Source organism: Actinia tenebrosa, unplaced genomic scaffold (assembly GCF_029948245.1).
Source record: "Actinia tenebrosa isolate PJP-AT-01 unplaced genomic scaffold, QUT_ActTen_1.0 PGA_scaffold9__36_contigs__length_13948895, whole genome shotgun sequence".
Classification (NCBI taxonomy): Eukaryota; Metazoa; Cnidaria; class Anthozoa; order Actiniaria; family Actiniidae; genus Actinia; species Actinia tenebrosa.
In genome coordinates, this window is record NW_028292586.1 from 8,397,322 (window position 1) to 8,421,649 (window position 24,328).

Consider the following 24,328-nt stretch of genomic DNA (forward strand, 5'->3'; position numbering starts at 1 on the left):
AGTACAGACGAAACAAAGCAAATTGTAAACATGGCACGGCTTTGAATGATCTGCCAACAAAGTATTTGTAAGTAAATTATTTCAGTTTATCCCAAGAACCCAAGAACTGATAAGATAAAAAACAGAGAGAAAGAGAGGTTTGACAGTAATATTAGAGACAAAAAATAGAGCAGGTTTAAGCTTTACGTTAATAATCCGAGTCGAGTTGGCAAATATGAATGAAAACAGTTTTCAGTGTCTTTTTTTGGTTTTCAATGCTATAATATTAGCTAGTAGGTTTATGCTAAAACAATTAGACTACTCGTTCTCGTTTTCTAAGAGTCAAATAGTCGATGAGGCGCTACGCGCCTCATCGACTATCTATTGACTCATAGAAAACTCGACCTCGTAGTCTAATTGTTAAATGGTAAACTGTTGTTGTTGTTGTTGTTTCCATTAAGTACATTAGTAACGAAAGAACAGGGATAGACTTCTTTACCTTGGGCGTAATGTTTTCTCATTTGTGACAAATTCACGAGTTCACGAGAAACCCGTATAAATTCCTTTTAACAATGTGCATGAAAAAATTAAAGAGAAAAAATAGCCAAAAAAATAAGATTATATGGTTTTGAGTGCAATTTTTTGGCTTGGCCGACTCCCTGAATTTTCAAACACAAATTAAAAGATGCACAAGATAAAACAAAAATCTAATAGAGCTTTTAAGTTGTGCCGTATTTCCGGATCCAATCCCACAAAAACATCGCTAAAATCTTGCCACAACTTATTCACAGGATTTATTCTCTACCTTTAACAATATAGAGAAAAAAACACGGAAAAATGACTGTAGAAGTAATTATTAATATGGACTGCCTAGGAGAGATTGAAGTTCTCTCTTTGTGCAGTGCCGACGTCTTTCCCATTCATTGAGTAAGAGGATCGTGTCCGAGTTCATACTTAACAGCTCTATAGTTGTTTTGATGTGTTGAATATGATGATTCAAGTCGATGTTCATTTTTTGTCTTACCACTAAAATACCTGAACAAAGCTATTTTTTGAATGTCAAACGATTTATTTCACATGATTAATACAGTATTAGTAGTGTTGGTTTGAAAATTCATGGAAAGGCCAATAATCATGACCCCAGAATATTCGTAAAAAATAGTGAAATTTGATTGGATACGAAAATGCATAATAATTGAATAATAATTTTCTGACATATATACACCTAGACAAACGATATTGCACAGGGAATTGGGTGAAGACAGTTGGGTTGCCACCATTGACCATTAAGTCATAGTAAAACCATTCATTGTGATATCTAAATATACACGTGTAATGACGCGCTGTTTCGTTTAGTAAAGTCGCTGCGTTGAGCTGATATCTGAAAGAAACAAGAGAAGATAGAAACTCTAAGCTGTTAAAATTATCGTAGATTAAAGTATAGGTACTTTTAGAGTGGTATTTCAGTAACTGTAAAGTACCAGAAAAGTGCACTTTTATATTTCTCAACGTCATCCATCACTAGACACTCACCTGGTATTCAGCACATCGATGGTTTCTGGGAGATCTTTCCAGTTCAAATCCGTCTTTATTTGCGACATGAGCTCTACATCTACGGGTATAATGAGAGGCAGCCCATCCTTGAAAGACCTGGCATGGGTTCTTCTGCGACCACCACAACATAACGCGCTAAAAATATTAATATGAAAATGTACTTAGGAGATCACCCTTGAAATTATTTTGTCTTGAAACGATCATTAGAGTATAAAGCCTTTTCGTTTGGTATGACTTACCCCTCTTTTCCTTGCTACGCGCTGATCGAGACAACAGTCGCCCAGAAAAAAAGGGCAATACACTTCCGTCAATCAAATAAATTCTCTGCGTGGCGGCAGTGTATTGCTCTATTGCCCTGTTACGACCGTTGTCTCGATCATCGCGTAGCAGTGAAAAGAGTGGTAATCGGGATTGTTCATTATGGAATAATTACCAAACTGTTTATTGGTTAAAAAAAACAAACCAAACAATCAACCAATCAACCAATCGACCGACCGACCAAAACAAACAAATCAAACAAACGAAAAAGAAAACAACAACAACAAAAAACAATAAAGACAACAAAACAAAAGAAATTAAAGTCAATGGAACAGGTGTTTGTAAAGAAAACACTGCCGATGCTACCTCCCCACTTGGGAAAAAAATGCGCAGACGGTAATTTGGAAGTCAAAGTAGAAGACGGCTTGGAGTGTTGACGACATATAGGAGGAAATGAATCTGGTACTTGTAACTTACTGTCGGTGGTTGCGCCATTTGTGTTTGAGCCTTGACCGTATCCGATGGAATTACTAAAAAGTACCTTGCTGTACGATTTCTTTTTCTTATGCTTGTTATTTCCTGAATGGGAGGCGTCCCTGTTTTCATTTTTCCCGGGTACATTTTTTGTACTGTTGTTGTCGATGTCCTCTCTGTAGAGACCAGTAGATATTTTTCTAGATTTTACATTCTTACATGATGGACGATCATCCAGTTTGAATGCTGATTGTTTCTTTCCTTTTATCTCAGTATTAGGCGGTGCTTTCGCCCAAGCTGAAGTAGTGTAGTCAATCTTCCTATCTGCACATGTTTTTAATCCTATATCTTTCTCAGCATCCTTCTTTGGGTGTTTTTCAAATTGAGAGGAAACTTTGTTTTAGCTGCTTGAGATTTTAAACGTGTTCAGCGTTCCCTTGTCCAGCGGCTGAAATCTGCTCGTTGAACTGTTAGGTTGCGCATCTCTATTACGTTGACCGTAACCGATGGAATTGCTAAATAACGTTTTCCCTTTTTTCTTTTTCGATCTATTCTTGACGTTTCCGGATGATCTGTCTTGATTGTCATATTTAAAGATACAAGGCTTTAGACAAGTCGATGATTTGTGACTTTTCCTCACCGAGCAAGTGATATTTGGACTGCTAGAAGTAACAGATTTATCTTTTTCTCCATTGTCTACTTGTTGTGTCATTGATGTTTCATGGAGGAATGAATCATCTACAGTGATATCCTCCATCTCTTGTTGAGACACTAGTGTTTCCTGGAGGTATGATTCCTATACAGTGATGTCCTCAACTACTTGCTGTGATACAGGTATTTCCAGGAGGAATGATTCCTCTACAGTGACGTATACGTTTTATAATATTAAGATGATAATATTCGAGAATCTAGGTACTGATGACCTGCAACAATAGACTACAAGTTACATTCCTACAGTAACGCAATCCAATAACAACAAAGGCCTAATGTGATAATTTTGCACAAAACCAATTCAAAAGAGGAAATATTGAAACAAAACTGAATACAGCGATGTATTTAACTCTGCATATTTGTAATTTGGAACAAATGAACGATTTTAATCGATATTAACGGCAATAATACGTGACAGCCGTTACTTGATAAATGCCGCTGCTGTCTTCAACCAACCTAACAATGTTGTCTTTCTTTACGAAATTGAAACTCAAAATTATATGAACATGATACATACTGCATTTATCAATAATAAAGGCCAAATGCGATTACTAATATTTTCAAACAAATTTTAAATTAATTGTAATTTTTAAAATTTACTTACATCAGTTATACCAGTAGTCAGTACGGCTACCTTTGTTTAGCCGTTTGTTAGCTGTTTGTAATCAGTTCCTTATTATCCGTCCCGATTAGTAGATGTTATTTGTTTAGCCAATCTTCGAATTCCTATATTATTGTGGCAGAGTTAATATTCATGAACAATTTAGCGAAAAACAACCGTGGTTAACAAGAATAACAAAGAAAACCGGTGGGGGTGTTGGAGGGGGCTTTCTTTCGGCTGTCATTTGTATCAGTGAGGTGCAAGTCAAAGTTGTTGCAAATTAATTTGCTGTGCGGTCAAGAATTCTGATACTTTAAACATCCTCTTTCCGTCTGTTCCCACACATTTCCTCATTTCTTTTGACACCGCTTCTGCACTGACCTTATGTCCAGAAGACACACCGACTGTGAATTTTGAAAGGAGAAAAGACCTTTGCTTCTCGTTAAATCGATAAGATTTGGTTGCTTTCTTTAGCGACCATACCTCTTCAAGTACGGGGTGATTAGCATCCTCCTTATCAGACAAGGTAGCCGTTAGCGTTGGGATGACTCCAACTCCCTCTTCTAAACGTAATGCATACTTTAACATAATCTAACAAAGACTGCCTTTCAACCATTTTCTCGCACTTTTCCAGGGATAGGTGACGCTCAAGATTAGAGTACCCGTCATGAAGAGATAATTATGCACCATAAGTTGACGAGTAAAATGATAAAAACCGTGAAGCAATTCCTTATAACAAACTTTTGGAAGACTTTAACGCAGCCATCCTCTGGACACGAATACAGGTTGCTTGCTGCTTCTTGTTGTGGGTCAGAAGTGCTTTCTTCAGTCGTTGTAGGCTTGGTCGTCTTAGCAGTTCTCACAGCCATTGTTCTAAAGTCTCCTGGGGAGAATTGCGCGTCGAGCCACTGGTAACTGTAATCTATAAATTGTAAAATAACGAGAAATAAATCGCACACCTTATGCTATAAGTGTAAATCTAAACTATTTCATTACCTTTCCTCAATTGTTTCATTACTACTTTGCCACTGCCAATGCCATACGCTCTCCACGCGAAAAGCTTTTCGTCACGGAACTCGTAAAATTCTTGGAATTTTGTGTTCCACGAGGTTGGACTCGTCGACTCTGTCAACTGCAACAACTCTTACTCCAGCAATTCCACCATGTGACAACAGCTCGTCTTTCATCTACTGGGTTATTGTAACATGGGAATATGGGACTTGGCGGTCGCAGGCAACCTGTCGGCAGCTCCCTTCCCACCTTGTGGGTCGCTGAAATCGATACCTTGTATTTTGATGCCAGTAGCTTTTTCGATGGTAGGGCAGGAGAAGACCGTAGTGGTGGAGTGGTAGCATCCCGCATTATCTTGACGAAAATAGGCTTTGTTGATCTCGGGGTACTCGTTCTTTACGATCTGGCGTACGTGCTTCATTATGACGACAATAGCAGGGCTGTCCTGGCTGCAAGACTGAATTAGGTGGATGAATGCTTGCCACTGTAGCTCACCTTGTTCTGGGTGATAGACCACGGATATATGCCATGATATCCCCCTTTTCCCGAACCAATCGCTTTGTGATTCTCGATACATATGGGGGATAAACTTCAAAGCCCAGTCATTAATTATGAGTACGGTGGTATTGTTGATGATGTCTAAGATGTCATGTCGTGCCTGGTCTTGACGCACTGACCTTTGCTGGTGGCACTTCCAGGACTGTATTGCACGTTTGGCTGTACCGTGTATGTCCAGTGCCTCGTCTAACTCGTCGTTGCTTGGAAACGAAACTTCTCTTATTAGTCCTTCTATGTCCTTGATGACACTATCCAGAGCTTCACAATGCTCACGACTCTTGTCATGCTTGTGTTTGCATCGTTTTCGCAGGGTTTTGTCTAAAGGATCGCTTGTAGCATATACGCTGCAATGGTCGGCGATCTGGGATTTCTCGCTGACATGTACCTACGATTTTTAAACCAAAAAAATAACAATACATTTGAATAAATAATGTTTTATAAAGGTAGATTTTAAACTTTCAAATAGCAGAAAGTAATCACATACCATGTAATACCCTTTAAGGTGTAATTTTCCTGCTTTCAAAGCTTCTCTCGATTTTTCTATTTTCTCCTCATCGCAACCAAAGGACTACATCGTGTCTAAAAGATCAAGAAGGTCTTCAAATGCTTTACCACCTTCTGCGGCAAAATTATCAAGTCCTTGTAATGACTTTTGTACAGAGGCGCTGCATTCATTAAGAATCCGAAGCAAAGTTCGGTCACTTAGGGGTACAAAGCTCTTTTCTTCACAATACAGCTTATACTGGTTAACGATCCTTTGGGGCACCATGGTTCTGATGACATTGAATACGGGAATGATTTGGCCTGAGGACAACTTCAAATTTGTTTCTCCAAATGGGAGATCCTGCACCAGCTGTGGACTTGTAACATAACAAAGAAAATGATCCAACTGTTGTTTGTCTATGCGCAGCCGTTGAGCATCCTTTTTTGGTACCGGTGCTGCTCTACCATACTGATGTCGATGTAAATTCGCGCTGGTGTAGCGGTATTGTGTTAATCCTGGAATATACTGGAACAATTTTCGAAAGCTTGCGACACCTGTCATTATGGAAAACACCTGTCTGCGTGTATCCGAACTGGTGGCGTTTTTATAGGATTCAGCTAAAGCTTCCAAGTAGCTATTATTAGCGGCAGACGAACCAGTTGAAGTCGCTCCTAAAACATTGTAAATGTTCGAGGACTTTTGAAGTTCCTCCCACAAATTGAAGGAAGATCCAGGGTAAATGACATGGAGGACAGAAGAAACTATTTCTGCTGACCGTTGAACATAACGTTTTCTTGTTCTCTCACTTGCTTTGATGCCACTGAAGCCAAGTTCTCTCAATTGGTTGTAACTTTCACTCCTCAAGAAAAGCATTCCGCCTAAATCTTTGGCCAAGCTCATGATATCTTCTAGATGGGGTACTTTCGGAAGATGTTGTGCTTGTGGTTTCAGCTGGCGACAGAAAATAGCTTTCATCTTTAAGCTCAAGCTTCTCCAGTCTTCGCTAGCTCGTCGCATGAAGAAGCCTGTTTATCGCTCCCCTGCAAAAAAGTTACAACTGTAAGTAATTTGAAATAGCATTAAATCCACTGGCGTAGGGAGGGGGCTTGGGAGTCCCGTGCCCTCCGCCAAAAAAAAGTTAGCTTTCGGCACCAAATGTTTTTAAATTAATTCATGCGGGATTCCTGTGGATTTGGCGGGAAAATGGTACATACACGTACCTCCCTGCCCCCCCCCCCCCCCCCCTCTTCAAAATCCCAACCTCGCTATGCCCCTGATTAAATCATATATTTCATACGACAATATACACATACCTGTTGCACGCTTTCTTCTCTACTACTTTCTTGGTCATCGAGGCCCTCAGTTGCGTCATCCACATGGGATGTTTCTTTGCGAGCAGTTGTGTCAACAAAAAGTAGTATAGGGGATGGGGGTTCTAAAACAACGACCACCGGAGGATTATCCGTCTAAAGTACCCCCCTCGATTTAGCCCGTCATTACCCACATCCCACTGAGATAAGTTTAAATATGTTAGTCTATATATGGAGTGCGAAGAATGTTATAAGAGCATTTCCCCCCCCTTTTTTCGGCAACCATTTTCTGCTACCTTTTCTACCCCCACACGGGCTTTCCTGGTAGACACATCTTTTGCACAATCGTATTTTTGGAACCACCGCTGCGCTGGGAACAAGCCCCAGAAATGTCCGCAGGGAAGTAGGCGATTTGCCTCTCCTAGCAAGGGCCCCGAAACAGCGCCCTCGTAGCAGGGGCGCGGCAGGACACCGCTACCTAGCAAGGGGCTGCGAAACACCGCTCTTAGATAGAGAGGAACGATTCGTTCCCCATAGTAGTAGTCCAAAAACCTTCTACTCCTATATATAGAAGATGGAAGAGCAAAAGAGCAAAAGAGTAAGGGTAACATTGCAAGAGATGGGAATACGTGCGAAGAATAGAGTGTTGGCGCATTTGCTGCTGGACAACGCATACGACGGGAATCTACTACTCGACATATCCAAGTGCGACTATTTGCGCGGAAACGAAGGTACTACCAGCCTGCAACCTCTATCCGGGCTACCACCGTTTGTAGACGATGTGTTTGTCTATGGGTTCGTTGCAGAAAACGACATGTATGGAAGAATATGCAGGAACGCAAAGACGTTGGTTTCCAAGATATCCACAGCAGCCCAGGAAGCATTTGGTACTTTCCTACACGCACAAATAGTACACAGCTGTAGAAAAGGAAAAATAGTAGATAGCGTTTCCAACTTGGTGGGCAAGTGGTATAGTTTGCACGGAGAACCCGCAGCAGTTTTCGTAGCCAAAGTAGACACCTCGGAATTGTCCATAGAAACCGTAGAGGAAAAGATACCCAAGTTTGCTACTCTACTGGATACACACGGATATGGTATCTATTCTGTGGACTATACGCAGGATTTCTCTGTTACTTCGGATAGAAAAGCTTTGGTGCGCAGATTGTTGCAGCTGGGCTACGAAACGCAAGGAGAACTGGGGGGACGCAAAGGTACTATTTTGGACAATACACACCAAGTAGGCAGCCACGTTTGCACTTGGATGGAAAACAACAAACGCACGAAGATATAGAAAAGCTTTGGTGCGCAGATTGTTGCAGCTGGGCTACGAAACGCAAGGAGAACTGGGGGGACGCAAAGGTACTATTTTGGACAATACACACCAAGTAGGCAGCCACGTTTGCACTTGGATGGAAAACAACAAACGCACGAAGATGTACAACAAAATAGTATCCAACTTCGAAGCCGGAGAAGTACAAAATCCAGTAGGCGCAAAGTTGGCAGAGTACGTGGATTGCCCGAACAAACATCTGCGTAGCTAGACATTTCTACATCCAGACGTGCAAAGGAGAGGATGCAGCAGAGTGGAAATATCCATCTATGGTAGGGATTTCTCCAAAGAGCACACAAGTGCTATTGCGGGAGACTATAGAGCCCCTAGCAGACATATTTGTAGTACAACCACCCAAAAACATGTGGTTGGCGCTCGCGGAACACTTGGATAGATGCGTACTTTGGACCATTGCAGAGTTTGGTTTGCGCAAATGCCCCATATATCGCATAGACGTGCGTGGATTGGACCCCGTGGAAATAGCACCACTGTGGTGTTACACGAAGGATTCCCCTACAGTGTTGGCGGAGTCTAACAAGCCCACCCGCGTACACAAAGATCCGCCTACGATTGCAGATTTCCTACCTACTACGGAACACGTGGAGTGGGTTTGGCGAACAAAAAAGGCGCAAAAGATAGGAGTAGAAAAGAGTCTCTTTGGAATACTAGAAGTGCCTACGGACCGCAGAATGTCCACGTTGTCCAAAAGAAAGCGACAGCAGCGATTGGAGGACATACGAGACGATTTGGAAGGAGACGAGTGGGTAGAAGCTACGAAGAAATACCACGTAGAACGTTTGGAGCAAAGAGACTCCATGCTGCGGCAAAAAGTAGAAGACAGGAAGAAAGTAGAAAAAAAATTGGAAAAGTACAGGAAAACATTGGATAGAATTTCTAGGAGAACAGACAATTTACGTAGATTGTTCTTTGGCCAGGACGTTTGCGAGCAATTCCTAGAGGATTCCGCACCTCGTAGGACCAAAGTACACCGAATGCAAGAAATACCTGCAGGGGAGTACAAAATACTAGGATACGCAGTGCCCAAAAACGTAGATACCGTTTGGCCTGCGAGAGGACACCGCGTAGCATTGCGAAAAGGCAAAGAAACCTGTATTGCGTGGGCTATAGAAGCAATGCTGGACGCATGCGTGGTAGGAAAGTTCGAAGCAAACGAAAACATGCGTGTCGCCATACCCGGGGAAGAGATATTGCTGGAGTGGAAAAACAACGTAGCCACTGCCTTCGTACCCGAAGGACCCGGTTTGGATACGTACTACGAACTTGCAGGAAGATGGACCACTCCATACCCAGAAATCCAGGAAAACTACTGGAAGTACCGGCGCCACCAAACAAAGAATGCACGCAGGCTTTGTACATGCAGGAAGGCGGTAATGCTGGAGATACGCCAAAACCACGTACAGAAAAAAAGAAAGAACAATCCTGTTCCTCTCGGAGAAATGCCCCGAGTGCGTTTTGGAGGGCTGCACGGTGGAACATGCTACTACGCCGGTCTGGGGACACTTTCTGGACGAGCCAAAGATAGACTGGACATCGCAGCCGCCGTTGTACTGCAAAATTGGTAGAGAAAAGACTACCAAAGCAAAGAAGAAAGACCAACTGGTGCACGTCTCTACTCCATTTTCGGAATCCTAGACTTTGGTTTGGGCGCGCATAGTAGACTACTTTGGGTGCTTTGTTGTGCGCCCAAACGACGGCAGCAATGCCTACGACTGCAAATAGCACATTGCTAGCTATTTGCCAGTCTATTTTTGTGGATACTTCCTCTACTTCGTTCTCTATTTCTTCTAGGTCCTCCTTTTCCCCTATTTCTTCGAACGAGTCTTCCTCTTCTTTGTCCATCTTGGCTAGTAGTTCCTCCTTTGCGTCCCGCAGTTCTTCTCTAGCTTTTTGCAGGCCGTCCAAAACAATGGCAAAGGAATCCTGTACTTCTACGAAATGTTTCCGCAAATCCGTAGTTGGTGGCTTTTCGGGAATTGCTACCTCCAAGCCATTTTCCCGCTCTATCCTGCGTATCTTTGGTATGCCTATGCCGTACTTCTTGGCTACCTTCTGCAGTCCTACTCCATTTCTCCTATCTTCCAACAATCCTGCTATTTCTTCCTCGGATAGTATTTCGGGCGTTGCCATATATATCTACGAATACTGGTTTGGATATGGGTATTCCATGGACAAACACTATGGATCCATAGGGGTATTCCGTGGGTCCATAGGTATATAGATGTATCTCTACATAGCTCTAGACATAGCCAGCTATATGCTAGGAAAACAAAGAACGACACAAATACTTTTGGAGATCTCAGAAGGTCTCTACAGAGCACAATAGACTTTGCAGGAAATTCGCATACCGGGCTACGTAGCAACTTTGGCGCAACTACCTCGGCGTAGATAGTCGCAAACATAGTAGTCGTAGGATATCCATTCGCAAAACTCTCTATAGCAATCCAAAATGCTTTCTTCTTCCATATATCTAGGGAGCGGTGTTTCGCAGCCCCTTGCTAGGTAGCGGTGTCCTGCCGCGCCCCTGCTACGAGGGCACTGTTTCGGGGCCCTTGCTAGGAGAGGCAAATCGCCTCCTTCCCTACGGACATTTCTGGGGCTTGTTCCCAGCGCAGCGGCGGTTCCAAAAATACGATTGTGCAAAAGACGTGTCTACCAGGAAAGCCCGTGTGGGGGTAGAAAAGGTAGCCGAAAATGGTTGCCGAAAAAAGGGGAAAAAATATGCTCTTATAATTCCATGTCGCACGTAGAACTGCAGGTTGCGGTAATGCACCACGTACTTCTTCTTGTCCATCAGGTTCATAGTTAGTTTCCTGTACGGCTTATAATTGGGACACATTTCCCTCTGCAGCGGACTCAGCTGCTTAAATGGTATTTCTATTGCTTCTGGGGCAAGGGGAAACTCATCGTGTGCGTCGTGCAGGTGCTCTGGGTACTCCAAATCAACCTCCAGCACGTAACCCTTGTCTTCCTCCTTTCCTGCATGCATGTAGAAGTCTATCGGTTTCACTTTGTCCCATTCGAAGTCGCGTACGGGTAAGTACTGCGACATTGCCCACCCATAGAGGTTGTTAGTGTCTAAGTAGAATATGTATGTGGTTGGCTTCTCTGGGTCGTACTCTACTGTGGGATTGTTTGCTCTGGCGTATCGTCTGCTGGGTCCGCAAACGCCACCACGAATACCGTCTTCCATAAACCGGTACATGTCGTATTCCGTTAGGAGATCCAGTTGCGCGTTCGTCTTCTTTAGCAGTGCACTCCAACTAAGCCCGGGAGCTGTGTAAAAGTTCGCTGGATCCAACCCGTAGTATTCCATTGCCATCTTTCTGAAGCTTTGAAAGACGTCTGCTAACAGCACTACGTCCGACCTTAGGTAAATGTCGTGGTAATCCCCCATATCCTCGCACTCGTACTTCTGCCACACATCTAATGCATAATGGGCTCTTCAAACTTATCCCAGCTGCTCATGTATTCGTATGGGTAAATTCCCTTTCTTTCCGCACCGTATTGACTGGAAATGGGGAACTCCGTGTTGTATTTAACCAAGTTTGCTAAGGAGTCCGCCATAAACTGCTGCGAATCTAAGAACTTTAGCTTACCTACGGTTACGGACATGTACCTTTCTTTGTTGTTGGGTATGCACTTTACTTCGGAGCCGTCTGTTCCTTGTAAGAGTAAGTGACTGTCGTAGCCCCTTAAATTGTGAAAGAATACGGGTATCTCCATTTCTGGATCTACTTTGAAGTTTATATTGCATTTTCAATGAGCCGCTCCTCTGTATTTACCCGTGATGTGGCAGTGATCTCTAACCTTATCCACGTAGAAATCCTCAACGAATGCTTTGTAACAATGAATGCAGTGGGTGGAAGGCTTGTTGGGCTTTTCCCCCTTCCTTGCATACCTTCCACATTTAAAATGAGCTTCTCCTAGATACTTTCCATCTTCGTCCCACACTTTCTTGGCTCGTCTTCCAAACTGGAGAAGCGTATGTTGGCAAATGTGGCATTTCTTTGCCTTGGCAAAAGCCTCCTGGTTCTCTTTGGTAAATACCATCTTCTTTGGGAGTCTTAATTGTTCTCTTATCTCTTCCTCCTCTTCTCGCAATGCTTCTAGAAACCTATTAGCTGCGTTCTTACCTCGGTAAATCACGGGAGGGTTAGCCTTGCCGTCTGATCTGACTACTATGTAACCAAAGGAGCAGATCTCGTGTAATCCCACCTTATTCGTGGCACCACTTTTCTGCTCTTCCTTAGTTATCAGCGCTTCAAAGTCTGCATATATCACTTAAGGCACCTACATCTGCTTTTGATGGTCTGAGTACGATGGGTTCTTATCTGTGGGCATCTGGATCCGTTGCGCCACTTCTTCGACTCCGCGACATATTTCGTCGTGATCCTTTAGAGCTTTAACGCTGGTAAAGGATAACAAACAACAGTCGCAGAAGTACTTTTTACCTTTATGCTTAGTATGTCTGTAAAATAGTCTGCCAGCATGTTTGACCCACGAATAATGTTCGCCGTGGTAAAACAGGTGTATGCGTTCTCCTTTGCTCTTTGACCGCACTAGCGGCACTATCGTTTGGTCTCTAACACCGTAAACGTTAATGGCTAGGTCATTTTCCTGCTCGAATATTGGTATGTCTATCAGCTGCATTGGAAACTCCACGCCATCCCACTCCAAATCGTCTGTTGGGTACTTGCTTGTCCTGCATGGATTATCATCTGCTGGGTACAGCGCGGATCGAATTGCCCACATAAATCATCTATTGTCGTCATTCTTTACTTTGACTATGGCTTTCTTTCTTTCTACCCACGTCGGTAGGGGCACGTAACTTCCCCCTCGTATGGGCACGTACCTTGCTACGCTTACTTCTATTCCTTCTAACTCCTCCACTATCCAACCTGATCCTTCTCTTGTGCAGTTAGACAGCGACTCTGTAATTGCTTCTAATGCGCTGCTAAGTGATGATCTAAGGTCGGTTGATTCTAATATAACCAGCGACTCTGATCGCAGCATAGCGGTCGTTATCACTTCATCCTTTGACAGGCTTACTTCGACCATTATGCTGGCCTTTAACGCACCTAAGTCTCTTAGTCCGTCCAGTAGCGTTTCCTTTACCTTGCTTTCCGACATTGTCCAAAACTGTCTAACGTCGATCTCACCATTACCGGGTATTGACACCGTTTTGAAGTTGGTTTGGGATTCCATATAAAATAGGAAATATCTTATACCTAATTCCAGATACTTTTCAGATCGTCGTAGTCATACTCACAGTCTTGACAATGCCAAAATAACTTAATCTTAGTCACAAAAGACTTACCGCGCATACAATCATAGCTGCTCATACATTTCGTCTTCATTAAGTTCGCTTCTTTAAGTCCGCTTCTTTCTTAAAAGTTCTCTTACATTCTTCGCACTCCATATATAGACTAACATATTTAACCAAATAGAAGCGGGGTGCGGGTAATGACGGGCTAAATCAAGGGGGTACTTTAGACGAGTAATCCTCCGGTGGTCGTTGTTATAGAACCCCCATCCCCTATACTACTACAAAATCCTTCACTTTATCGGCAAGTTGCTCTTTGCATCTTTTACAAATTACTGTTGATGATAATCAAAAATAATATATATAAACGACCCAACTTTGTTAAATGTAGAGAATAGACGGAATTGCTGACTAGCAATGCATTATGGGTGTTATAGTCATTCTGATAATATTTAAAAAGTATGCATATTTATAACTCACGTGTTCCTACTGGGATCAAAGTTTTCGTTACGAAGAAGATGTACTGTGACTGTTAACACTACGATCTCCTTTTGCAGAGGACTTGTGAGAAGCTACCTCACTTGGAATGGGACATCTCACTTTCCCGCATTTCCAATGGGCACCACAGGCATCCCGGTGGTTTGGACAAAGAGTCAAAGACAGATTCAAATCATCTGATTGAAAAACTCCTTCAATTGAAATTAAACACGATTAAAGGTTAGCTTTTGGGGTTGCAGGAGAGTTTCCCTGCTAATAGCGTCTCCCGTGGACGAACTCTGCTAGCAGGGAGCCGGAAAGTATGAAAGTTATGAAAGAAACAACATCAGTTACCTGCTCTTGCAAGTAGAAGTGTTTGTTCGTCTTTAACAAAATCATCAGCCACTAAAGTCTTGAGGTGCTGCGTTATGTCTTTGTCACACTCACTCAAAGCAATACACTGTATATTGTCGGTATTCCTCCAGCCTACTCCACAAGGTGTAGGATCTTGAAGCAAGAGATAATAACCACACGAAGCCATTTCACTAACGCAGAGACCAGCTAGCTCGACATCGCTCCATCAATGGTAAGGAAGTTCCCTATTTCACAATATTTGTAGAATGGAGCCGTCAAACATGGTATGCGTTTATTTCTTACGACACAAACGAAGCCGCTCGTCTAGATAACTAGCAAGCTTCACGCCTTAGACAGCGCAGTAATGACTATAAGATCACACATAACATAAGATATAAAGCTTGTTTAGTAAATATAAATGTGAACAACTTAAATAGTTTCATCGTAACAAACAGCTGTCATTTTTACTCACGTTGGATATGGCCTTTATTATCTATAAATGCAGTATCAATTTTATATAATTTTGAGTTTCAGTTTTGTTTCAATATTTCCTCTTTTGAATTGGTTTGGGGCAAAATTATCACATTAGGCCTTTGTTGTTATTGGATTGCGTTACTGTAGGAATGTAACTTGTAGTCCATTAGTGCAGGTCAGTACCTAGATTTTCGAATATTATCATCTTAATATTATAAAACGTATACCTCTGCTGTCGAATAACAAGCAAAAATTGATACGACAGTTATCTATAGGCACAGAACATTTTTTAGAAGCCGCTAAGGCCTATCATCTCGGTAACGCTCAAGGGCGAGATTGCGTTACAATAGGTCAAAGTAGTGCTTAGAAGTAAGGCTTTTAGCGGGCCAAGTTAGAAATTTTGTGGTGACTAACTATGATAGTTGGACTTCAAGGGAAAATTATTTTTTCTGTAAAATTGTATAGCGCATTGGAGAATTATTGCATTGAATTTGCCCTTAATTCAATGTTTTCTCTAGCGGCTCCGAACTGCCCTTAGCATAGTAAGAAAATTAAAATAAATAAATAGTCTTTACAGCTCAAATTATATGTGTTGATAGCTTAAACATAGATAGATCAGTTGTGGGATTTTCAGTTTCCAACGGCCTTTCGTCAGGTCGTGAGCGATCATCATTTTTAGACACAACATCGATCTGGTTTCTTTCATTACCGACTCGAACTCAGTCAACGGCTGAGTGCCACAGGGAGCCCAACCTTTCTGGTTGTGGTGCAAAACACAGGAAACCCAGATTGATTAAAAGATCGTTTTAATTTGTTTTAATGATGATGCAAACACACACAATAAAAAATTTCACAACTATTCCAGTAAAACTTACTGAATTACATGATAATCTATAATATGAATGACTAATAAAGAGGGGAAAAACTCCAGTAGAACCTTACTAATCAGTGGTAACAGTTCTAAATTGATTTTAAAGAAGTTGAACCGTATACACTACATGCACTTTTTCTGCTCGGCATGTCATCATAAATGATCACCGGCCTCTAACGTTCATAATTAGTACCGAACAAATGTATGTGACAGAGGCACCCACGATTTTATTGGAGTAGATGCAGAACATGAAAATCTTTGGAAAGTTTTTACGCATCCTTCTTTGATAACAAGCCGCAAGGCCGTTTTTTTGGTGAATATTTGTTCCAGCATGTTCCCAGTATCACTATGGTTACTACCACAAATTCTAGTATCGTGTCAATTGGATTAACACTTCGATACAAAGCAGCGTAATATGATCAAATAGCAGTGCTGTTATTCTCTTTACCTCTTCGCAATTTGTTCTAACTATGAAATGTTTTATAACTACGATTAGAGATTAGAAATTTAAAATGTAGCCTCTCACAGAATTACGGGCGAGCCACCTGAGCAATTCTGTTGTTTTCGGGCGAGCCGCCTGAGAAAGCAAGGAGAGAGGGTTCCATTTTCTAGCTATATATTAAAAAATTATTACAGAAATATAACATTAATTTGCGCGGGAACATATGCAGCAACAATGCAGCATTCATTGTCAAATTTAAAGAACATCTTATCATGAAAGCTAAGGCTATATATTCAAAATTGGCATGCACGAGTGTGAAGGATCTTCTATAGCTAGTATTTCCATTAATTCACCTCTACGGAACGTGCCCGATTTGTGTTTAAGGCTCGCCATTGTTTTAAATTAGAAAGTCACTTTGAAATAATATGATTTTTGAAATCCTTATCATTTGACCTTTAAAACGATATATAGTATTAGGCGATTTTGTTGAACGTGTTGCGTAGAGAGACCTTAATAGAAACATACCCCTGAAGGTCTCCAGTAACCTTAAGGCGCTATTGGCTTGCGTGCAGCTTACAATCAAGACAAATATAACCACCGATCATCTTTGTTACTGGTTTAATATTGCGCTTTAAAACGGCATTAAAGAGTTGAAAAAGCATTTTAAGCATCTGCCAATAAATTAGCAATAATATATAATATATCAATAATATTTTTCAAGCTGAAAATATTCAATTATGCTCATAACTTGCAGGGTATTTTTTCGATAAGCCAAATTAATGATAACATGAATATTTAATATATCAATTGTTTTTAACAGGGCGATATTAATAATAATAAGAGGACTTAGGTAGAGGACGTAGCCTAGAAAATATTAAAACTTCATTTTAACACAGAAGAGAATGGTCCCGTGGCTAAACGAGAAAGAACATTAATTCCTTATAGCTAAGAAGCTACCCTAGATAGAGGAAAGGCATTTTATTTAATCCATATAATAAAAAACACTAGTCAACGTGTAATAGTAAGCACCATACAAAGCAGTTAATTCCATTAATCCCTTAGTTTTCTTCTTTTTCTTACTTTGCCTGTACGTTAATCACCATTTTTCATACGATCTCGTTTCGCGCACCAAATAAAATCACTGTATCTTACATCTTATATACCGGACAAATAATGCAAATGGCAAAACCGACTAAAAATTCATAGATTAAATATCTATGTTTCTCTAATACTAAAAAGGGATATCTTCACACGTGAAAATAACATGTAATATCTTCTATTTCAACAAAACCAAAATGACAACGTGTTCGCGGTTACAAGCAAAAAAAAATAAATGAAACTTGCACGCATACTAAACTGAACAATGAATGTTTCAATATTTGGAACTACAAGTTATTGTAGTGGGCTATTAAATAAATTCTCCCGTACATCAATAATAGCGAGAACTGTCTTTGCGGATCTTTAATTTCGTGCAGAAGTTTTACCTCGTTAGAGATCCAGGGCCGGGTTGTTCAAAGCTGGATTAGCGCTAATCCAGGATTAACTCTATAGGTCTTATCAAGAGTTTAGCACTAATCGTGCTTTGAACAACTGGGCCCAGATGTTAAGGTTACTGGAGACCTTCAGGGGTATGTTTCGTTTAAGACTATCTCTTCGCAACACTTTAGACAACACCCCATGAAACCACATATCGATTTCAAGGTCATATAATAGAGATTCAGGAAATAATATTATTTGAAAGCGGTTTTTTTAATTTGAAACATTGCCGGAGCCTTTAACACAAATTGGCCACGTTCCGTAGAGGTGAATTAATGGACATGGATTTAGCGCGTATAGCAAAAAGAATTTCACTATGTGAATATGCAAAAGATAAAATACAAAAGGTGCAGTGAGCGATTTTTGATATTTTGTAACTTTAAAAAGTTGTTAAATTTTAAAGTTGGAACGTCGAAAGATTGCAATACCGGTTATTGTTTTACTGCATAAAAGACGAAATACTCAAAATATCAAAATTCGCTCAAACCCTTTTGTAGATTATCTTTTACTTTTTCACATAGTGAGGTTCTTTTGGCTATACGCGTTAACGCTATTTCCATTAATTCACCTCTACGGAACGTGCCCGCTCTGTGTTTAAGGCTCGACATTGTTTCGAAAATTACTTTGAAATATATAATTATGAATGCTATAAACTCGATTATTCAATATGTTTTAAAGAACTATGATGTGACTAAGTGTAGAAATTTTCAGATCGTTTCATCGTTTTGTTTCCGAGTTGTGCAAATTTGATTTTCTTCACGTAATTCTTACCTTACACTTTTTACGGGTCTGAAAAGTCATAAAAATGAAAAAGAAATCGCTAAATGAAATATTGTTATTGTTTTAAATGTCTTAAGTTCGATTTATGTATGTCTAAAGTGAGTTTGATATTGTTGCCTGCGTGAAAAAGTTTTTAAAATTTGGCCTCCATTGCTGGTGGACCAAATTATACGATGGCCGAGGAGGGCCACTTCCGAGTTCCGAGTTCCGAGTTCCGAGTTCCGAGTTCCGAGTTCCGAGTTCCGAGTTCCGAGTTCCGAGTTCCGAGTTCCGAGTTCCGAGTTCCGAGTTCCGAGTTCCGAGTTCCGAGTTCCGAGTTCCGAGTTCCGAGTTCCGAGTTCCGAGTTCCGAGTTCCGAGTTCCGAGTATGCGTGGGGGGACGGGACAAAAGTGTTTCGAGTATGCGTTGGGGGGAGGGGAGCAAAAGTAAAATAAAAGTAAAATGCTCGACTTATACTTTAGTATTAAGCTTTCAAACTTGTCGAAGTCATCTTGTACAGACACCAAACTGAAACACTACTCTTACACAATTCTACGAGTTCATTTGAAAACAACAATATGTCTTCAAGTCGGGCTTCGTTTCTTCGATTAGCCCTTTTTACATTCATTTTTTGTAACCAACGTTTTACAGTTCACCAGCGAGTGTTCGCCATATATTTACACTATCAAATCGGAAACTTCATTCGACCATAGCTCGTTTCAGAAATGCTCTAATGCTCCAATTTTTGGCTCAAAGTTTCATTATTGGTGGCTCTGCATGGTCATTAGGATTGTTTTTTGATTGGAACCGAAAAATATCCAGGCACCAGCAATAACCACGTGGTTGCAAACGAAGAATACAAAGCAGTTGAGATTAATCCCATAGTTTTCTTCTTTTTCTTACTTTGCCTGTACGTTAATCACCATTTTTCATATAATCTTGTCGCACGCGCCAAATAAAATCATTGTGTCTTACATTTTATGCCGGACAAAAAATGCAAATGATAAAACCGGCTAAAAATTCATAGATGAAATATCTATGTTGCTCTATTGCTAAAAAGCGATATATTCACAAGTGAAAATAACATGTAAAATCTTCTATTTCAACAAAACCAAAATGAGAACGTGCTCGCGCTTTCAAACAAAAAAACAAATGAAATTTGCACGCATACTAAACTGAAGAATGAATGTTTCAATATTTGGGACTACAAGTTATTGTAGTGGGCTATTAAATAAATTCTTCCGTACATCAATAATAGCGAGAACTGTCTTTGCGGATCTTTAATTTCGTGCAGAAGTTTTACCTCGTTTTGGGATTACTAGAAAGAACTCTTGATTTGATACTCTGGCTAAATTTCATATAAAGCTAAAGAACTTCACCTTGCCAAACATCAGTTTTCTTAGAAGTCTAATAGGAGCAACTTTGCACCGACAATTAAGGTAATTATAATGGGGTTTTAATATAGGGTTTTTATTTCTCATTACCCATTTGTTCTGATGGGCTTCCCGATTGAACTTGTTCAGTGGGCTAGACTTTAGAGTTCCACATGTTAGGGTTACTGGAGACCTTCAGGGGTATGTTTCATTTAGGACTATTGTTTTGTCTAAACCTTCTTTTGTTCTTAATTAAACAAAAGAAGGCGAGAAATTCGGGATAAAATCGCATGCGCTGTGGAATCGATTCTTAAAGTATGAAAAGGCTTATTCAAACATACCCCTGAAGGTCTCCGGTAACCTTAAGGCGCAATTGTCTTGCGTGCAGCTTACAATCAAGACAAATATAACTACCGATCATCTTTGTTACTGGTTTAAAAAATATTCCGCCTTAAAACGGCCTTAAATGTTTGGGGGGGAAAATTAAGCATCTGCTAATAAATGAGTAATTATATATAATATATCAATAATATTTTTAAAGTGATATCATTCAATCATGCTCATGACTTGAAAATATTAAAACTTAACTTTAACACAGAATAGAATGGACACGTGGCTGAACGAGAAAGAATATTAATTCCTCACAGCTCAGGAGCTACCCTAGATAGAGGGAAGGATATTCATTTAATCCATATAAAAAAATAGTAGTCAACGTATAATGTTAAGCACAATACAAAGCAGTTGACATTAATCGCATACTTTTCTTTTTTTTCTTTCTTTGCCTGCTAATTACCATTTTTCATACAATCTTGTTTCACGCGCCAAATACAATCACTGTATCTTACATCTTATGCCGGACAAATAATGCAAATGACAAAACCGCCTAAAAATTCTTAGATTTAATATCTATGTTGCTCTATTGCTAAAAAGTGATATATTCACATGTGAAAATAACATGTAATATCTTCTATTTCAACAAAACCAAAATAACAACGTGTCCGCGGTTACAAGCAAAAAATTAAATTAAATTTGCACGCATATTAAACTTAACAATGAATGTTTCAATATTTGGAACTACAAGTTATTGTAGTGGGCTATTAAAAAAATTCTTCGATTCCGTACATCAATATTGGCGAGAACTTTCTTTCCGGATCTTTAATTTCGTGCAGAAATTTTACCTCGTTTTGGATTACTAGAAAGAACTCTTGATTTGACTGTCTAATTTTGCTCTTCAGTGGCGGATCCAGGGGGGCGAGGGGGTTCGAAGGGTTCCACGGAACCCACCTTGAAGGTTTGATCTTTTAGGTAATAGAAATATGTCTTATATAAATTTTGCTTAAAAGTATCCACAAGGATAATGTTGAACACGAAATGATATATATTTGCTGTTACAATGTTTAATTTACCTTTAAGTTCCGTTACTAGATAGTAAATTAGGTGATTAGAGCCAATTTTTTTGTCAGACATCGACTAAACAAAAGAGAAATATGCACAGTTTAAGAAACGGAACCCCCCTTTGAAAAATCTTGGATCCGCCACTGCTCTTTAACCAATCACCGCGTTACAACTCCCTTGATACTATGCTTATGTTGCATATAAAGCTGAAGATTTCCACCTTCAAACATCAGTCTTCTTAGAAGTCTAACAAGAGCAACTTCGCACCGACAATTTGCTTCAGTTTTTCCAGTGAGTTCAACCTCGTAGTTCAGTAGCACGATGAGATTCCTTCTGATATTGCTGGTCGTTCTTGCCATGGTTTCGTTCCCAGAGGTTTCTGGCTTTTGCACTTACCCCGGTTGCTTTGAGAAAAGAGCAGTGAACAAGGTAAGACGAAAACAAATGCAAATGGTCTGTAAAGTATAGATTTGAGGTAGCCCAAAAACCAATGGAAAGAGTTATATTTTCACTATGAGAATTCGCCCACAAAGCCCTAGGCACGAAGGGAATAAGATATGGGAAAAAATCGGCCCTCCGGCAACTGTTCCCAACTACCTCGTAATCAAGCGCCGACTAATAGTTCGGGGTGTGGGGAAACAGGAAAAGAGAATAGATAGTTCGGTGGAATCGAGGACCTACTCTCCCAAAACTCAGAAGTCTAGACTTCGAGGTTGGAGAGATGCAATAACTTGGCCACCGATTCGGGTAGCAATAACGCCGCTGCTGCGCTTGGGGTGTCATAAATAAACATTTACTGAACAAGTTTTCACGGTCCCCAGGCGATAAATGCTGAAGAAAATAGGAAGCCGGAATTAAATGAAGGCGTAGAGAAAAGGTGTGCTAGAGAAGTGAAAAAAAACCAAGCGAAGTAGCCCCGAAATACCCCCTCCAGGGACAGAGTAATGAAGGGTATTAGATAACCTCAACGAGGAGGCTTAGCAGGAAGAAGTGGGAGGGGACCCCAACCATGACAACACACGCGATCGCCGAATTTTGCCAAATAATGAGTATTTCGAGCGACCTCACTCGCCGCTGAACTATGGCCAAATAATTAACGAGTATTTCGAGCGACCTCACTCGCCGCTGAACTTTGGCCAAATACCTAACTAACATTTTGAGCGACTTCACTCGCCGCTGAACTTTGGCCAAATAATTAACGAGTATTTCGAGCGACCTCACACGCCGCTGAACTTTTCCAAATACCTAACTAACATTTTGAGCGACTTCACTCGCCGCTGAACTTTGGCCAAATAATAACGAGTATTCTGATCGACCTCACACGCCTCTGAACCTGGCCAAATACCTAACCAACAATTTGACCGACCTCACACGCCGCTGAACTTTTCAAATACCTAACTAACATTTTGAGCGACCTCACTCGCCGCTGAACTTTGGCCAAATAATTAACGAGTATTCTGAGCGACCTCACTCATCGCTGAATTTTGCCAGATACCTAACTAGCATTTTGAGCCACTTCACTCATCTTTGAACCTTTGCGAAATAATTAGCGAGTGTTTTGAGTGACATAATACATGGCTCAACTTTACCAGACACCTAACTAGTATTTTGAGCGACCAACTTCATACGTGGCTGAACTTTGCCAAATAATTAACGAGTATTGTGAGCGACTAAACAAGTTGCTGAACTTTGCCAAATCAATGACCAACGTTTAAGCGTCTACACACGGTACTGAATAATGGCAGAAGCAACAACATTTAAATGGAAACCGTGAGCGACTATAACCAATAAAGTAAAAACGCCATAGCTGCACGTTGAAGGAGGAACACAGACGAAAAGTATTACCTACTACTTCGGCGTGACCGCCAAAAGCGTCCTGAACGGCCTGTTGCGGAGGAACGGGATTCTGTGCTTCTTGGGCATGCCCATTTTGTAGTAGTTGATTCTGTGGTTGCGGTTTTGGCTGAGGTAGTTGATCGATTCAGAGGCGGCGGGTCGGCCTGAAGAACAGCTAGTACGGTAGCCTGAACTGGCTGAGCTGGTACTTGCGACATCGTTTTCTTCTTTCTTTGTACCTTTCATTAATGCGTCTTAGCTCCCACGGCGCAGCGATGAATGTTGTGAAGAATTAAAAGTTTTTTCTTTACTTCTCGTAGAACGCAAACGAGCTTAAATGTGCGAGTCCAGAGAGAACGGGAACGTTTATATAGGAAGCAGTGTGAAAGAATGCATGCCACGAGAATCCGAGACTCATGCAAATAAGCGTTGATGTGAAAAATCTCGTTTTTGGGGCTTTTCGTGTTCGAATTCCATAGTGAGAATAGAACGAATTTCGTACTAGTGGGAAACAACATGGCGAAATTGTAGCCCGGCACCATACTTCATCTAGTTTTAATAATGGTGATAATGTTAATGATGATGGTGATTGCAATAATATTATTTTGAGATAAGGTTCATGATATTGATAATTTTATGCAATTATTTCAATTTAAACATTATTAGTTATCATTAGTTTTTATTGATTCTCGTGGTAAAAATCGTTTGTTTCTCAGGCAGCAGTAGAAGCCAAGAGAGAGGCGACGATGGAGAGACTCCAAGAATTGAAGAATAATATGAAGTAATGAACACCATGAATATGATTCTATAAGTGTCAGTATGATGATAAAAGTTTAAACGTAAACTAGCTTCTTAATTGAGTTAAATACTTAAAATAACATGTAAAACGCGTGGTCATTTGACCACTGAGGTATCCTGGAGTAACGCTGTCACAATCAATAAAAGTTAATGGTAACTCTACGTAAAGCGTTTGTGACGTTCCCTTCTATTCATTTTTGTTTTTGTTTGCTTCGGATCTCACCGAACTGTGGCGGCACGTCAAACATTTGTCTCGCTACCACACCCTAATTCGTATACTGACACGCCTACTTTTGTCACGGTCTCGGATGTAGCATATTGCCAGTAAGGTATTCACTGTAATACATGTAACAAAAGTAGGCTTGACAGTGGACGAATTAGGGTGTGGTAGCGAGACAAATTTTTTGCTGACCTTTGCTGAAGAAGTCATCACTTGATTTTTAACTGTTCAATAACTT

At 40.6% G+C, this 24,328-nt stretch overlaps 2 long non-coding RNA genes and 1 pseudogene across 2 annotated transcripts; 1 reads left to right on the forward strand and 2 right to left on the reverse strand.

Annotated features, from left to right (window-relative positions):
• Positions 1-1,159: 1,159 nt before the first annotated feature.
• Positions 1,160-3,779, reverse strand: LOC116305425 (uncharacterized). Its single transcript, XR_016118867.1, has 3 exons — positions 3,581-3,779; positions 1,513-1,668; positions 1,160-1,360 (listed from the first exon to the last, which is right to left on the reverse strand). It is a non-coding gene; the product is annotated as an uncharacterized LOC116305425 (long non-coding RNA).
• Positions 2,790-24,032, forward strand: LOC116305426 (uncharacterized). The gene is made up of 3 exons (XR_004198171.2): positions 2,790-3,099; positions 21,443-21,665; positions 23,789-24,032. It is a non-coding gene; the product is annotated as an uncharacterized LOC116305426 (long non-coding RNA).
• On the reverse strand, positions 11,715-13,421 carry LOC148904695 (uncharacterized; annotated as a pseudogene).
• Positions 24,033-24,328: the final 296 nt, after the last annotated feature.